The 16,236-nt window shown below is 37.5% G+C and overlaps 1 long non-coding RNA gene across 24 annotated transcripts; it reads left to right on the top strand.

The window, feature by feature from the left end:
- Positions 1-46: 46 nt before the first annotated feature.
- Positions 47-12,310, top strand: LOC143885509 (uncharacterized). 24 transcript variants are annotated; one of them, XR_013253337.1, is made up of 8 exons: positions 47-104; positions 259-315; positions 412-735; positions 843-981; positions 2,879-2,944; positions 3,143-3,281; positions 8,150-8,253; positions 11,585-12,310. It is a non-coding gene; the product is annotated as an uncharacterized LOC143885509 (long non-coding RNA). The 24 variants fall into 24 exon arrangements; XR_013253340.1 differs by lacking the exons at positions 8,150-8,253; positions 11,585-12,310 and adding exons at positions 5,055-5,154; positions 5,345-5,453; XR_013253336.1 differs by lacking the exons at positions 8,150-8,253; positions 11,585-12,310 and adding exons at positions 3,393-3,454; positions 3,587-5,338.
- Positions 12,311-16,236: the final 3,926 nt, after the last annotated feature.

The following is a 16,236-nucleotide window of genomic DNA, read 5'->3' as shown; positions in this document are numbered from 1 at the left end:
AATGGAAAAAACCCTTCTCTTTTCATCCCAGCTTATTGTAGTAGATATATAGTAGATGTATTTCTTTTCTGTTTAAACAAATTTTCCACTGTTCAAAGACACCTGTAGGTCTCTCCTTCCTCCTCAGGGCATTTTCTATATTTAATATGGATTATTCAAGCTCTGCTGTTGGTTTTGGAATTTCTTTCTTCCTTTCTTCCTCCTCTTTTTTTTTTTTTTTTTTTTTTTGCTGTTGATTCGATTCCTTTCTTCTTCCAGGAGTAGGCTTTTGGGCGTCAAACATTTAAGACACCTTTTGTTGCCATCTGTTGCTAAGTTTGGGTTCCAGACTTTAATTTCACCTCTCTAGCCTTTTTTTTTGAGGGTTTTATCTATTTTGATTATGATCTTACTCTTTCTATTGTATTGCAGGTATAAACAAATCTCGCGAGATTTTCGCAAAAGAAAAATCTAGCGAGATTTTCTCCTTCCCTCACCTGCAATATCTTCATGTCATTGAAGCTGGGGCACGATTTGGGTTTGGAACAGTTGGTTACTTGCTCGAGGGTTTGTAAGGTTTGTATTTGGATTTGGTGGTTGTCGTTTCGATATTTTCATGCTTCTCTTAGCCGATTAGGGTTTTTCTGATATGGAATTTCACTCCCAACTGAATCCGGGGAGAAAATTCGGGTTTGTCAAAGTGGCTTCAATCAACTCGAGGCTTAGTTTTCCTTGGGAGCATTTTAGCAACTGAAGGTGAGTCCATCTATGAATCCATTTTCTTTATTCTGTTCTATGTAAACAGATTGTATGCACCCTTTTCCAATCAATTAATTAATATTATGCTTGCGGCATAAATCCAGGCTTTTGCTGATTTGATGGCGATGCAAGGGTGGTGGTAGTGCAAGGGATGGTGAGAGAGATGGGGCCGATCGAGAGAGAAAGATGGCGAGATTTTGGGTTAGCAGTGCCGTCGTCCTTGGAGAGAGAGAGACTGAGCTTGTGAGATATGCCGAGCATTGCCACAAGAAAATTTGGATTCCTCTTTTGTTTCCTCTTAGTAGTTCCTTGAATTGTTCCGCATTTGGATTCCTCTTAGTAGTTCCTTTTTTGAATTGTTCCTTTTTTTATTCCTCTCAATTTCTGATTTTTTGGTCCACAACAAAGCATTACTTAGTAGTTCTGAAAGAAATTGGCACGGTAAGGGAATTTCCCGTTTTTTAATATATCCTTTCAACTGACCCATTTCCTAACAGCGAGCATGTGGTCCTTGGTTGCTTAATCATGTTTTTTCTAGGCTTATATTGAATTTTTTACAGTGTTTTGCTGAGCCTAGCAGTCTTCTTTTGGGGTTGGTTTTGAATCTTTCCATTTTCATATGCTTGGCGTTGACGTGGAAATTGGGTTGTTTTTCCCATTTTCCATGTTTGTATTCTACTGTTCGGCCTCTAAAGGATGTTGTTTCTTGAACGATGACTCTTCTTTTTTCCCCTGTTTGTTCATTAAGATTTCTTCCGTTCACAGATTTATTGCAAGTGATGTGCTGGAAAAGATCAGAGGTGGCAAATTGTCTCTGTCGCTGATTCACTTGGAAGGAATCAATGGTACTCACCCTCATTTCTCACAGACTTATTCTCTTGGGAGGAATCAATGGGAGTCACTCATTTATCATGGAATTTGGTACTAGCCAACGTAACAAATCTCAGATATCAAACCCTGACAATTTCCTTATGAAGTTAAACAACCAACATACCTCCTATCTCTGTTTCTATGCACATGCATTCTAATTTTCTACTAAACTGCTATTAGGACAAGGAGTTTGACTCCCTATTGGGATGCAAGATGTTGATAAGTGAGCCTTTTTAGTCTGCCAAAACACCTTCCATTCACTAATAACAAGGTACTTCTGGATCGAAAATAGTGAGACCTTCTAACTCAACCTATTTCTTAGCTTTTTGGTTTCCTTTGGTTTGACCATGTGATCCCATTTGATGATTGTTCGGAATGTATTGTTTAGTGGTGAGTAGAGAAGTGCACTACTTTAGAGAAGAAATCCACGAGACAACTAGATTGTTACAACCATGTTAATGAAGCACTATCACCTGATTTGTTTTTGTGTTTCTCATTTTATGGTCTGTATGTGAGTAATTTTGACTGCAAAGTGCATATTACTTCTGTTGTTGGGTTCCTATGGCAATTCTGTTTGTTTGATAGCTTGGATCATATGCAAGTAGCCTTAGGATTTCTGTGGTTGCCTTTGTTTCTTACTTTCCCTATTTTCCGAAATTGAACATGTGTGGTGTGGGAGTTCTTAAAACGAGGTATGGGTGATAAAGAAACTGCCCTAATTTACCATCTTTTTTATTATTTCCTACTATAGACCAACGCGATTCGGAATTACTGAGTCCTAAACTGACTATTGAATTCCAATAGTTTGACTCCCAATCCCTCTCAAAATCCAAAACAAACAGGGCCTAAGGTATGTTTCAATTTATGGAATGCAATGAATTAACTGTTTGGTGTTGTTTAACCACTTACAGCCATCTAATGTGTTTTTCCCTTTTACTTTGTACATAATCATTTGAGAAGGTCCCGGGCAACGATAGTTACCTTCTCTAAATCTTACAATCCATTCACTTTTGATTTGTTTTTCTGCAATGTTTTTAACTAATCTATTTGGATTTGTGGATAGATGTTGTGAACTTCAATTGCATTTTGTGTTATTTTCCTTTTATCTATCATGCTACATCATTCTGTTGAATTTCAAAAACAGTTTTCTACTTTCAGGGTTTCCCCTTCGATCGAGATCGTAATGGGTTTTCTGTAAAATTGCAGGTCAATTTCAGATTACCTACTTTTCTTTTCTTTTTTGTTGTAAATATTGACCTTTAAAATGCAGGGTCATTTGAGATTCCTTCATCCATCACCTTTCTACCAGATATTTTCAGCAGGTCTAGATCTTGAGGTAAATTGATATGGATATTTTTATAAATTAGCATATATATTTGATGAGTAAAGATTGGAAGGTGGATTTTGTTCTTCTCTTCTACTTTTCTCCCATTCCTGCTATTCAATTCAGATACTAGAGTTTCATAAATTTATGTTGTTTCCTCATATCTCTATTTACTTTTGTTTCTAATTATTTTTTCCATTTAGTTTGTAGCTGATGGGCTTTTTCCCGGAGCTGAAGGAGGTCTTGACCAGAGAGCTTGGAGAGGAGGGATACTCCGTCCTTGAGGTTGGGATTAGGCCAATGCTCACGGAGATTTTCACGCAGGCTACTTGAACTTAGAACGTCCTTGGTAATTTACATTAAAATTAGGGTTTGATGCCTTCTTTTGCTATTTGCATTCTACAGAATAGGCGTCCAATGTGCATATATTTTTGTGTCTTACATCAATTACGTTTTACAGTTCATAGTTATGAGAATGTGCGGATATTGCTTTTGCTAGAAGCTTCTCAATTATGTTTCATGGTACATTATACTTTTCAGATTTTTTCAGTTTGCTTTTGTTTTTAATTTGATTTTATTTCAGTTTACATCTTTTCATCTTCTTTCTTCATTCATTTATTCCTAAAATGAGATTATGCTTATTTTGAAAATCAGGTTGTTTGCAAATATGCATGTGAGCTAGATCCCACATGGATTTAGTCGAGCTTATGCAAGTAAAAATTAGTTGCTAATGTTGGACAGAGAAACATATTCAGTATTGATCTAATCTTCTCAGATTTTTTTCTCATGGGGTATGAAGTGTTAGTCCCAAAGTTGTTCAATTTAAGGCTGTAAATTCCTTAAGTTTGAGGGAGGACTGCGTTTTTCTTTCAGCTGAAGGTGCGCTCTTTCTTTCAGCTGAAACTGAAAGAGTTGAATATGAAGAATACTTTCAAATCTGAAGCAGTTATGAATACGAGGCATTTATTCATATTATTGAAACATAATTTATTCAAGGATTAGGTGCAAATTCCAGGCATTCTTCCCCCCTATACCTGTTTTATTTTTCCCTAGGCATTGTTAGTTTTCGATTCTGAGAACTTAAACTTTCCTCTACTTGGAAGGAACTGTTAACCTGCTCTTCTCATCATCTCTAGGATGACCCCTGGTTTTCTATGATCTTAGTTTGCTTGCAAGTATAAAATCGCTCGAGTAAAACTCATATCGGCGGATGCCTTCACCATCAGGCCAACTCCATTACAATCTCACTCCCTTTCTTGATGTGTTATTTGCGCCATCCTTTGAAGTAAAAAATGTGTGTATCCTGAATTCCGTGACAATAAATTAAAAAAATTGCATTTGTGTACCGCAGGATCAATGTTTCTTTCCTGATAATTTTTCTGTCTCTCTTTTATAATCTCAAAAAAGGAAAAAGTGTATATCCTGGGTACCGAACAATCCAAGCATTGTATTCCCTTGCTACCTTGCAACCGTTTTGTCTGTTTTAACTTGAATCCCCATTCGAATTGTCTATGGAATTTGCATTGCAATACAACACAACAACTGGCTCTCCACTGCCTGTGATAGGGTACTGGTTATTCTATGATTTTTGTGAGAGGTTATTATAAGAAGTGTTAAGGCCAGCAAGTAGCTTATTTCAAAAGGAGCTCTCCCAAGAACATTTCATTCATTTGTTATCTCCACTCCTTACTGCAGATCTCTTTTTACAACTGATTTACTTGATTATGCAATTCTACAAGTTGTAAACCCACTGCTAAATGTTGTTTACTTTTTCTTTGTCGTCCCATACATGATGCACAGGTGAAAGTAGAAAACAAAAAAAACTTCTTTATTCCTTTTATTTTTGCTTTTTATTCTTTCTTACTCTTGCTTTTCTGTTTTAGTGTGCAATCTTTTGGGATTTTCTCTAATATGTGATGGCATTTTTGGATTGTTGTACATTTCTTCTTCAGTAGGTCTCATGGGTTTATATTTGTTTTGTTCTTGATGGGATTAGTTTCTCATATGTGATTTTGGTTTCTGTCCTTATGTGCATTCTTTCTTAGATAAAATTTAGATTTTTCTTAGATAAACTTTGTAGGTGATTTTTCCTAAATATCATATGGTTTTTTGCTGCAATGAGACTTCTATCCTCCTTGGTGCAACCAAAAGGAAGAGAAAAATAAGAAGGATTAGAGCTTCAGACATTATTCTACCCTACGAGGAGATTGAGGTGATGAGAAGTAATGCTCGCGAAAATTTTGTCTTTGTGTGCTTCAAATTTAAGAAATATCTATTTCTATTTCCTTTCTGGCTGTTTAATTAATAGCTGGAAAACTATTTCCTTTCTCTTGGATCTCTTTCCTTTCTTTAGACTCTTGATGTGGTATTTTCAATTGAATGTCTATAGACTTGATTTATATATATGTGCAGGTAGGTGGAGTGGTTCAAGTGTGTTCCTGATTTATACTCAGTTTTTTGGTTCTTCATTTATACAGTTTTTTTTTCTTCACCCCGTGCGTCTTACTAGTATATATATATATATATATATATATATATATATATATACTAGCAAAAAACCCTGTGCGATGCACGGGCCGACAAAGAATTGTACAGACCACATCATAGGTTGATCTAAACCGTCCATGTGACGGAACACAACATAAATAGGTTGTGCCCATAAAATAATTTCCATTGGCTGATCCTAGCCCTCCAATCTATAGAGGTTTCCATAATTGTTGTTCCTCTTAAGGTGCCCAGGATTCGTCAATATTTTTACAGGTGTCCTACATTCGTAATATCAAACTTTTCGTAATTTGACCTGCACATAGTGGATAAGGAAAAGTCGTTTTTTCGTCATTGTTAGTGGTGCAACTTGGGTCTCAACCCGAGGAACCCATGTTTTCCAACCCAATTTTCAGCCTGACTGGGTTCAACCCGACCCAACCCGATTTGCAATTTCCTCAATCCGACCCAACCCGATTTCCAATTCGGGTTGGGTTGGGTCGGGTTTCCCGATTTGATATGGTACCAATTGTTGACCACCTCAACTCAAGCTGGGTTGTTTTAGATTTTGAGAACCAATAGTGAGTCACCAATAATCAGTTTTTAACTCACAATTGGTTCTCAAAACCCAAACCAAACAGAGACTAACAATTAACAAAGGGAAATGTTATATGCACTACTATATTTTGATGATCATACTCCTCACTTTATTGAAGTAAGGTATGGCTCGCACCTTAGGATTATCCAAATCTTCCATTGTAGACTGTGGAGGCTATTTCAATGTTGAAAAAGAAAAAGAAATATACAGAACTTCTTCAGATGGAACCCAAATTCGGGTTTCGGGTCGGGTCGGGTTGCTCGACAACCCAACCCGTCCCGATTTCCAATTCGGGTTGATTTTTCCCAACCCAACCCAACCCAAATTCGGGTTGAACCTGTTGGGTTCGGGTTGAATCCGACCCGCGTGGGAACATCCAAGTAACAACGATGGTTTCAAATTATATATAGTGCTAATGTCCTCACTACCATATTTTATAATGGCACTACTCACCGTATTTTGATGATCGCACTCCCCACTTTATTAAAATATACAGTATGGCCCGTACCGTAGGATGACCCAGACCGTCTATTAGATGGGCCACTGCCTACATAGGTTGTGCCCCAAAAATAATTTTCCTAGGTTGATACGAACCCTCCGATCTATAGAGGGTTATTGGTTGATCCAAACCGTCCATGTGATGGAACACAACATCAATCGGTTATGCCCGTAAAATCATTTCCATAGGTTGATCCTAGCCCTCCAATCGATATAGGCTGATCCTAGCTCTCCAATCGATAGAGGTTTTCATAATTGTTGTTCCTCTTCAGGTGCCAGGAATCCGTCAATATTTTGCAAGTGTCCTGCATGTGTAATATAAAGTAGTTCTTTCGTCATTGTCATATGTCTTTACTTCTTGTTGGTATTTTTTTCCCGTAATTGTCATAGACAGGTACCCTGTGTTGGTACTTTTCGTATGTAGATTACGATTTTTCCCTCAAATAATTTCTCATAGAGATAGATGTTAGATATCAGCAAAGGGGTTAATGGTAAAAGAGTAATGCTGACGTGTAAATCCCAGATAAAAAGAAAACAAATTTCTTTTTCCTCTCGCTAGATTGTAGTGTATATATATATATATATATATATATATATATATATATATATATATATAGAGGAAAGTGAAGCTACACCGCCGGCTTAAAATACAATGGGCCCACATTGTTTTGGTGATCCAAAGAATTCATTTGATTGGCCCTCACATAGATACGGTGTCCACCAAAAATCAGCTCCATAGGATCATCCCAACCCTACGATTTGTGGAGGCAAAAATGAACGTGTAAAAACCTTCACAAATTTGTCCATTTTTGCCTCCACAGTTTGAAGGGTTGGGATGATCCTATGGAGCTGATTTTTGGTGGACACCCTATCTATGTGAGGGCCAATCAAATGAATTCTTTGAATCACCAAAATAATGTGGGCCCATTGTATTTTAAGCCGGCGGTGTAACTAAGTTAGCTACACCGGCGGTGTAGCTTCACTTTCCTCATATATATATATATATATATATATACTAGTTAAAAACCCCGTGCGATGCACGGACTGACAAAGAACTGTAAGGACCGGCCTCTCCTTTCGTCTTACCGTATATTTTCTACGATTTTAAAAGACTTTGCTTACGTGTCAACCTCCTATTTCGTCTCACCTGAGAGAAAACCTCCGCCCGATATTTTAGAGATTTTCTCTCGATATTTTCTAACCCTTTTAGTTAGCGAGAGAAAATCTCCGCCCGATAGTTTCAAGATTTTCTCTCCATATTTTCTCTTTCTCTTTCTCTCTCTCGATTTCCGTGCGTCCACATCATGTAACGCGAGACGTGTCCTCCCGATGTTTCTCTTCCCACATCCCTCCATCTATCCAACCGAGCAAAACCCTAAATCGTTACTTCCAACCTTGAGAGGGTTTCTTCATCTCCCAAAAATCATCACCTCCAATTCATCTCCATCACTCCATGGCTGCCCAGATCTTTCCTTTGGCTAAGCATCCCGTCAACTGATTCTCGGTCAGATTGGTGAGGATTACAGGGCCTTCTGCAAAAATGGTGTGTAAGTTGGAATTTTCCTTATAACTTAAAAATTCTTCTATATTTTTACGAGTATTTGTTCTGTAATTTTATCTTTTTATGTTCTATATAGGGGCATTTCTAGGGCTTCTATAGGCTTTTGCTCTGATAACGGGAGGGGATTTTTTACAAAGAAGCAGCACAAACCTCTTCATCTCTGCTCAAAGACCACCGAAGGTCAGACGCGTTTACTGATTCTAATTGTGAAATCTCTATTTCTATTTAATCTCCTTTTTTTAATTTTTTCCATATATGTTTTGTCATTTTATTCTTTACTTTGTTATCTACTTTACTCTTACTGCCTTGAGCTTGAATTTTCTGATAGTGAGATTAGATCCTTCACCTTCTATTTAAGGAATTACCTGCTTTTATGTCGCCCTTTTTTGAAGCTGAGAACAATTTGTATTTCTCTTTTAAATGGTTTACTTTTTTGCAATATCAGTAATGGATCAATTGAAGTGAGGTCCTGCAAGGATCACGAAATGCAGTTAGGTTGAGTCAGACTCTGATGTATAGGTTCAATTGTTTTTTGTACTAGAGATTTTTGGATTGTGAAGGTGATGGAAAATCAGATAATTTTAGGTTCTCTTCTATAGGCTGTACATTTCTTTCCTTTCATTTTCTTAGTATTTCACATACTAGGTTTCTCATCCGCTTCAAGGCTAAAGAATATTGCCCTCCCTCCCTCCCTCTCTCCCTCAAAAGAAGAAACCAAAAAAGGGATAGGAGCACCAATTACCTTCCTCAAATAATTGTGATTGATATAAGTGGCAAAAAACAAAATTAATAACAAAATTTTATGTTTTTTCTCTTTCACCCACAAACACATTCTTCCAATTAATGGCACTACTCACCGTATTTTGATGATCGCACTCCTCACTTTATTAAAATGTACGGTATGACCCGTACCATAGGATGATCCGAACCGTCCATTAGATTAGCCACTGTCTACATAGGTTGTGCCCCAAAAATAATTTTCATAGGTTGATCCGAACCCTCCGATCTATAGAGGGTTATAGGTTGATCCAAACTGTCCATGTGATGGAACACAACATCAATTGGTTGTGCCCGTAAAATCATTTCCATAGGTTGATCCTAGCCCTCCAATCGATATAGGTTGATCCTAGCCCTCCAATTGATAGAGGTTTCCATAATTGTTGTTCCTCTTCAGGTGCCCGGAATCCGTCAATATTTTGCAAGTGTCCTGCATGTGTAATATAAAGTAGTTCTTTCGTCATTGTCATATGTTTTTACCTCTTCTTGGTAGTTTTTTTCCGAAATTGTCATAGACAGGTACCCGTGTCGGTACTTTTCATATGTAGATTACGATTTTACCCTAAAATAATTTCTCATAGAGATAGATGCTTGATATTAGCAAAGGGGTTAATGGTAAAAGAGTAATGCTGACGTGTAAATCTCAGATAAAAAGAAAAGAAATTCCTTTTTTTCTCTACCTACATAGGATGATCCAAACCGTCCATTAGATGGGCCGCTGCCTACATGGGTTGTGCCCCAAAAGTAATTTTCATAGGTTGATCCAAACCCTCCGATATATAGAGGGTTATAGGTTGATCCAAACCGTCCATGCGATGGAACACGACATCAATCGGTTGTGCTTGTAAAATCATTTCCATAGGTTGATCCTAGCCCTCCAATCGATATAGGCTGATCCTAGCTCTCCAATCAATAGAGGTTTCCATAATTGTTGTTCCTCTTTAGGTGCTCGGAATCCGTCAATATTTTGCAAGTGTCCTGCATGAGTAATATATGATTTTTTACTTAAAATCCAAGATTCTAAAGAGAAGCGAAATAGATGGTCTCCTTCTCTTGTCTCCCATCTACAATTTTGAAAAAATCCAAGATTCTAAAATCCGCGTATCCAAATGGCCCCTAAAGGGATTTTAGAATCTTGGATTTCTTACAAATTGTAGATGGGAGACAAGAGGCAGCCTTCTATCCAGGTTTTAGCTTGAAAACAATGTAAAAGAGGGTTCATGATCAAGCTGTTGTATGCTGTCTTGATAGCGTTTATTTGATTTTAAGTGAGAAATCCAGGTTTTAGAAATCTCTCCCAGAAATCTCCCATCTTGAGATTTCTACAAGGGATTTTTGCTGATTAGTCCCTACATGGCAAAATAATTGCTTATTAGTCCCTAAGAAAAGCATATTTGCTTAACGGTCATACTTTTAGAAAATATTTGCTAAAAGGTCCCTAAAACTCATGAACTTCAATTTTCTACGTTAAAAATTTTAAAATGGCAAATTTACCCCCCAACCCATTTAATCATTTTTAGCGTTTTTGGATTTCCTTTCCAATTTTTTAGGAAAAAAACTAAGAAATAAGCAACAATATTCTCTTCCAATATTTACTTTCCCTTTGAAATTCTCCCTTCTTCTTCTTCTTCTCCTAAGATTAGAAGCCAAAACCCTAGTTCTTATTCCCAAAACAAAACTAAAAGCTTATCATATTGCGACCGGTGGCAGTGATCAAGAACACCGAGACCTCCAACTGTTTGAAACTGCAGCTCTTTCCTAGCAAGATGGATTAGTGCTTCTCTTACAAAATGCCTTCTACTTAGGCCCCGTTGGATTGTAGGAATTTTATTGGAAAAGTTAGGACAGGAAAAAAAAACCTAAAATTTCTTATTACACATAAAAAAAAGATAAGGTAAACCAACCCTATTCAAATTTTCAGTTAGGGACCTTTGGTTTATGATGTTATCCCTCTAAATTAATGAGACATAATTCCTCAATGAAAAAATTTAGACCTTTAGACAACATTTTGTTCTTTCTTTTAAAATTCTGAAAACTCGAAAATATTTTTTTTGAACTTTTCTCGTTGTCTTTCAAGTCGCACGTTGCTTTCTACCACATCGTTTCAAACGAAGTTTTACCAAGAATTCTGCAATTTTTCATCAATCTTGTTTTTTTGAACATGAAGAGATAAAGACGCCATTGCAATTGCCGGAAATACTAGGCCCACTAAAGGCACAAAAATAGAGGGTAAGTTGAGATCTGTCATAGAATAGGTGCCTCGATTTAATATCTAGAAATTTTTTTCCATTAGAGATATTTTCTTGCAATCCAACCAAGATAGGAATTTCTTAGAAAAATTAGAAACGAAAAATATTCAAAAAATTTCTTACTTTATTTATCTATGAAGAAAAGATAACTCAAACTGACCCTATTTAATTTATTTTAGAGGGATTTTCATTTTTTTTAATTCCTAAAACGATTTTTTTGTTGGAGGTTTTTTGGCAAGAATATTGGAAGAGATAATATTGTCGCCTATTTCCTAGTTTTTTTCCTAAAAAATTGGAGGGGAAATCCAAAAACGCTAAAAAAGATTAAATGGGTTGGGGGGTAAATTTGCCATTTTAAAATTTTTAACGGAGAAAATTGAAGTTCGTGAGTTTTAGGGACCTTTTAGCAAATATTTTCTAAAAGTAGGGCCGTTAAGCAAATATGCTTTTCTTAAGGACTAATAAGCAATTATTTTGCCATGTAGGGACTAATCAGCAAAAATCCCTTTCTAAAACCTGGAAATGGGACGATCTCCTGCTCTCTGGCTCGACGGAAAGAAGAGCGTCAAATCTGAAAACGACAGACGGTCTCCTTCTTCTCTCATCTTCCATCCAGGATTTTGAGAAAATCCAAGATTCTAAAATCCGCATATCCAAACGGCCCCTTGGTGTTTGTTCCGAATCTCGTAGTGGGAGGGGTTGTCATTACCAATATAGAAAACGAAGAGGGAGAGACAAGAAAGGAAGAGCATCATTCTCCAAGTCAAATTCTATGAGTTTGGTAACTGAACACTACTTATCACTATTCTACAAGGTAAATTCGAAGTAAATCAAATGTTTCTCTCCTCCCTATAGACTACTTATACCACTAATTATCAAGGTAACTACCTGCAGCCAAACAAAGCCACATCATCAAAATCCTATTGTAAAGATACTAGATTTCAACCGGGGAGGAGAGCCATCTTCTCCCATTTGTATTGATAGATAGCACGTGTCTCCCTTCATCTGTTTACTTTTCTTCATCTTCATTTTTCAAAATTGGAGAAAAAGGCTCTAGCCTCTCAAATTTTACACTATTCGCCACCCACAATAGTTGTAGGACCGAAATTAACTCTATAGAGATCGGTCTACACTTGGAAATGGGCTCCCGGACAGGTTATGGAATCAAACGGCATCGGCTCTGCATGATTTTATGAATTAGTCTCTACTTGAAAATATGGCTTCCATGAATAAACTGTTCTGATGCCATTTGTGATTGCATGATCGTATGCGATCATGAATAGCTCAAAGATTGTTATCCTGAATCATCAAAATCCGGACTCAGATCCATTTGCATGGATTTGATCTCCATGTTTCTGAAATTCATAATGAAACAAATATATAGCTCTAGAATGCTTTCATTCTTTATTTAATTAGGTCTAATAGAATAAAACTGACCAAATAGACAAGTAATTGAACATAGAAAACCCATCATTGTACCCACCATTCTATCTATCCAATGTCAATTATATCAAAATTTTTTTGGCTATGTTGTATAAGGCTATTCTATTTAGGAAGACCTATTTGACATTTTCACGAAACCTTGAGCTCAAACATGTCCCCAGTGATTCAAACCTGAATTCCTATGATCTAGAGCTTAGCCTCAATAATATCCAACTCTAGAATTGGAAGGATAAGAAACAAGGAAAGGGAAAAAAATCTCAACTAATATGGATCTTTCCTAAGGAATTGAAATTAGAAGGAAACTCAGTTTCCTAATGTAATAATGGAAATTTACTATGAAAACGCAGCAAATATACTTAGAGATATAACTAGAAATGGGCCTGTTGTTGTAGTGACTACTCTTAAGATCTTCTTTTTTTTCTACGAGTCACAATCCAAAAATGGGGAAACATTTCTAAAGATCGAGTGTTATTTAACTCTGTTCTAGAAGAACTCAGGCACATTCTCTCCTGGAAGGATGAAGGATTGCTCTTATACATTGAATTCTCTTGTACAACGTTCTGAGTTTTATTGTACATGGAATTTTCTTATATATCTAAGGGCCTGTTTGGATGCTGAAAAGATTTTGATTTTGATTTCTCACATTTGCAGCCCTTTTTGCATTGTAATTTGGATCGGATCAAATTCTTGGATTTCTAATTCAGCATCTGACAATGAAAAAAATCAGATTTCTAAATTTGCTGTGAAAATAAGAAATTGGAAATCCACAATTATGGCAGTTTCCTTCACCCTCTTTGCTCCTCGATCTCTCTCCTCCACTTGGGAGTACCCTCGCCTCTCTCTCTCTCTCTCTCTCTCTCTCTCTCTCTCTCTCTCTCTCTCTCTCTCTCAACATCAGTTGCCGGATCTATTCATTTTGTAGTCAAAACTCAATTCCAAATCCAAATACAAAATATGAGGTATCCAAACGGGCCCTAATTGTATTGATTTGAGTGCGATATATAGTCCTCAAATTATGGGATATGGATGGTTTGAGTCGATGTGGTACTAAACCTTCTACCTTAATTTCGAAATTGCAGAATTTTGGAAAGTTTTGCTAGAGTTTCAACCAACTTTTGAAATTACAATTTGCAGTGATTAGAGTTTCTCACATGCAAAAACCAGTCGCGAAATGGCTTTCCCCGAAATTGCCTATTCAAAAGTATACTTTTGTCAACTAAATATGGATCTTTGCTTCCTTTTCTTTTGGGAAGTGATAGTTACGCCCCTCTTGATCACTAGGGACACCCAGCATCATTGTATCAATGGCAAAAAGGGGGCTAATGTACTTTATGTTAGAAAAATCCTGTGGCTTTGGTTGCAAAGTACACTAGCAAATGGGTGTCCCTGGTGATAAAAGGGGTGTAAATATCATTTCCCTTTTTTTTTATATGATCATCCATTTGTCCGGTCTTTATCAGATGTTTACGTTTATTGGCTCTGTCATCTCTGTGCTTTTGGATGGTTACAGGCCAAGGTGACCTATGACAATGTGACCGTCTAGATTGACCAAAGGTGAATTTTAATGTTAAGTCTCATTAATCACACGTGATCTTCACAGGTTTTTTACAATTATTTTGGGAACAAAGTGGTAATCAATTTCAATGTGTATAGTGTGGGCATGAAAAACAGGATTAGAAGCCATGTGGGTAGCACTAACAATGTCGCAATAGAGGGTAAGAGGAAGCTTAGGAGCGATATGAAGATCACACAGGATGTACATAAGCCATAACATCTCTGATACGGTGATAGCAAGAGCCTTGTACTCAGCTTTGGCACTTGAGCGAGCAACAATGAGTTTTTTCTTTGAGCCCCATGAGAGAAGATTGGAGCCAAGAAATACACAATATCCGGTGGTGGAGCGAAGACTAGTGGGGTAACCGGCCCAATCAGCAATGGAAAAGGATACCATAAGCGATAGAGGTCCAGGTCGAAGAGTGAGGCCAAGCCCCAATGTTCCTTTGAGATAGCGAAGAATACGCTTAACGGCTTGTTCATGAATTGTTGTCGGATTGTGCATAAACTGACAAACTTGATTAACAGCATAACAAATATTTGGTTCGGTAAGAGTAAGATATTGTAATACTCCAACAATACTGCGGTATTCATGAGGGTCTGAGATCCTTCGATATAAACATTTTAGAACCACTAGTAATAGGTGTGGAGCATGGCTTGCAGCCTATCATTCCTGTGCGGCTATGAATATCCAATGTATACTTGGTTTGAGTGAGAAGAAGGCCTGATGAAGAGCGTTTGACCTCAACACCCAAAAAATAGTGAAGATCACCAAGATCTTTCATAGCAAATTTTTCCCCAAATGGCGAATAAAGGTAGAAATAAGTGTTGTATTGTTACCAGTGAGGATAATATAGAGTAAGAGATCAATAGTGCCAACAGAGCAAGAAAAAACGAACATGGAAGTATCTGCCATACTATGACGGAATCCAATAGTAAGAAGAAATGTGCTAAATTGTTGAAACCATGCACGTGGGGCCTTACAATGTCCAAAGATGGCATTATGTAACTTGCAAACATATTTAGGATGAGCAGCATCAATGAAGCTAGAAGGCCGGTCCATGTAAACCTCTTCTTCAAGAAGACCACGAAGGAAGGCATTATTAACATTAAGTTAGCGAATAGACCAACCGTTAGAGAGAGCAACAGTTAGAATGGTTCTAATGGTGGCAGGTTTGACAACGGGGCTGAATGTTTCTGAGAAATCTATGCCAGGCTGTTGGTGAAATCCTTTAGTAACGATTCATGCTTTGTACCTCTCAATTGTACCATTACTGCAATGTTTAATCCTATAGACCCAACAACAACCAACAACATTCATAGTTGGATGAGGAGGAACAAGGGTCCACGTGTTGTTCTCATGAAGGGAATTGTATTCTTCAGACACTGCAGCTACCTACTTAGGATCATGATGTGTTGTTTGTAGGTGGATGGCTCAAGGGAATTGGACTCAAGGATGGCTACATAGGCTGATGGAAGAGGATGTTCCGTGGCAAAGTACACTTTGAGCTTTTGAGTACTGTCTTGAAGATATGTAACCATGGGATGCCGTGGTGGGGGAGGGGGTGTGAAGGTGGGGATGTTCGATCAACCAAATGAGGGGACTTGGGTGGTGGTGAAGATGGGGATATGGGATCAGCCAAATGAGGTAGTTGCGGTGGTGAAGGAGGAGCCAACTGAGAGGAGTTAGTGGGTAATGTTGGTAGATCCACAATAGGGATAGGAATTGAGGTGGTAGCAGATTTCACTGTAGAGGGAGATTGAGACACAACATGCGAGATAGCAAATGAAAAAATGTCCTCATTAAAGACAACTGTCGAGATATAAACACGTTCTGATGTGGGTTCATAACAGCGATATCCCTTTTGAGTGTCATTGTTGCCCAGGAAAACACATGAGAGTGACTTTGGACTCAGTTTGTCACGCTGATATGGCCTAAGATATGGAAAACACTGACAGCCAAACACGCGAAGTAGCCCATAGTCTGGACTTTGTCCATAAAGAGTTTCATGAGGAAATTTTCCATGTAGTACAGGTGTAGGCAGCTGATTAATTAAATAAATCGTAGCATAGAAAGTCTCAAGCCAGAAACATCTAGGCATGGAAGCCTGAAATAGAAGAGTGGTACCCATCTTACTAT

This window comes from Tasmannia lanceolata, unplaced genomic scaffold, assembly GCF_043159265.1.
Source record: "Tasmannia lanceolata isolate RefF3 unplaced genomic scaffold, GAP_Taslan_0.1 ptg000008l, whole genome shotgun sequence".
Taxonomy (NCBI): Eukaryota; Viridiplantae; Streptophyta; class Magnoliopsida; order Canellales; family Winteraceae; genus Tasmannia; species Tasmannia lanceolata.
This window is presented reverse-complemented; position numbering and strand designations above follow the sequence as displayed.